Below are 1,978 nucleotides of genomic sequence, written 5' to 3' on the forward strand. Positions count from 1 at the left end.
GGCGGTACTCGACGCAAACCCCACAAACAGCCGGTCGTCAAGTGTGAGCGATGCCTTACTTGAGATGAGTGCATGTGGCTAGCTGTGCGTGTTTCATTTATGGACTTAGTCGCGCAGAGAAATCGGCGAGTATCAGGATTAAAGAATTTGTTTACGAATACTAAGAATTGGAAACGCCCAACAGATTTTCGGGCTGCAGTTGCCTCTAGAGAAGAGACGCACCTGTCCGACGACGACGCTGGCCACTGTCGTTGGAAATTGCCTGCGGCAGCCCACCGTTTCCATCATGTTAGCAAGTCTGCTACGGGTATACGTGTCGGCTTCAGTGGCGTAGCGTGCGGATATCGGCCCGGTGGAGCGGCGTAGTGAAAACACGCATAGTGGAGAGCTCGATTAGGCCATATATCTGGCGATCTTAGCCTGCGCTGACATCGGACCACCTTTAGCGTGTTAATTCCATCGAAATGCGATCGTCGTGGCTGGGCTACGCACATACTGCGGGTTAGAGAGCCGGGCGTCTACCCCAGCAAAAAAATCCGATAGAAAACTAATAGCTTATCAGATTATTGATATTGGTTTTATAGGTCTGCCAGAGTATATGTCTTATGGGTATCCTAGCCGATTGGTTTTACAGGTCTACTGGAGTATTGGTTTTATAGGTCAATTGTTTACTGGTCGTATAGGCTATGGTTTTATCGGTCCTATGGCATCTGATAAACTGATAGGTCTGTAATGCTAGTACACCCATAGCTGTCAATAATCTGATAGACCCACAAAACCAGTAGGCTTCCTATTGGTTTTGTAGGCCCTATGGAATATTGGTCTCATCGAGTAGCTGCGGGTGTTTTACCTCTCCGGACACCTGAAAGGAGAGGGCAGCTATGTTCCATTTTCTAGGGATGAGTTACGCAGCAGGTGCATGTATACACATTTTAATCCACAATGACAGCGGCAACGCATACTGGCACATAATCCAAACATTGACTGCGTCCAGGTAGCCCTCGATTCCAAGATTGCGGATTTCGGCCCGATGATGTAGTCTCTCGAATGCTAAGGCACCTGAAAGAAATAAAAAATTGCGTTACAGCTTGAAAAATAAACGATTTCAAGAACGCGACACCACCATGACTTCAAAAAATCGGTCCACACACATACCGGCAACCGCGATTGCGCGCGTCAGTTAGGAGAGGCGCCGCCATTACTGAACGCCGCTGAACCAACATTCCGCCTTGCGCCTCACCACAGGTTCTGCCACTTAAACACAGTGCGCACGATATTCGAAAACAGATTAACGCTAAAAATTTTCATCAATACTTTCAAGAAATCGTGCCGACAACTTTAAAACTCGACGTTGCGTTATATCACACCGCGCGATTCAAATTCCTTTGTTGGCGTGCAGGCAACGGCATTCTGCAACGCAAAGCCACATCATACACTGACAAAGTATAAACGTCAGCCCGAAGTTGCAAGTGATGCACACGCACCTGATCAAAAGCTGAATGTGCGCTGGAACGTTGATATCCTCGAGAAGCACCCCGAAAAACGGCGAAAACTTATAAACACAGGGCACCGACCGATCTGCGAACGGCCGCCAGCCAGACCAGTGATCGCGCCAGCGCCAATGCCTCTACGGAGCTGCGCATGCGCGCCAAGAGGAGAGGTGGAAAGGAGGATGAGAGAGGCCAGCACGGGAACGCTTGCGCGGGAGTGGGATTGAGAGAAAGGAAACCTACCTCTCCGCTGCGAAGCGCCGCCGGCATCGCGCTACCGCGTCGGCAGCTCGAGCCGTACTCGTCGCGTGCTCGATGTCGACTCCTCTCGCTTCGGCGGCGGTTGCAGCGTTGCAGTTGCTTGGACGCGCGCCTCTCAATCCATTTCACCGTCCTGCTGTGCACATGTAGGGGATTGTGACTGAGCTGGGCCCCGACAGAACCGTGCTATATCCGCGTGCTTTCCCATCTCCATTCAGTGATCCAGT

At 50.9% G+C, this 1,978-nt stretch overlaps 1 long non-coding RNA gene across 1 annotated transcript; it reads right to left on the reverse strand.

Moving 5' to 3' along the window:
* Positions 1–916: 916 nt before the first annotated feature.
* LOC146210076 (uncharacterized) lies at positions 917–1,689 on the reverse strand. Its single transcript, XR_014708140.1, has 2 exons — positions 1,485–1,689; positions 917–1,059 (listed from the first exon to the last, which is right to left on the reverse strand). It is a non-coding gene; the product is annotated as an uncharacterized LOC146210076 (long non-coding RNA).
* Positions 1,690–1,978: the final 289 nt, after the last annotated feature.

This window comes from Amblyomma maculatum, chromosome 1, assembly GCF_055883805.1.
Source record: "Amblyomma maculatum isolate TAMU_Amacu chromosome 1, ASM5588380v1, whole genome shotgun sequence".
Taxonomy (NCBI): Eukaryota; Metazoa; Arthropoda; class Arachnida; order Ixodida; family Ixodidae; genus Amblyomma; species Amblyomma maculatum.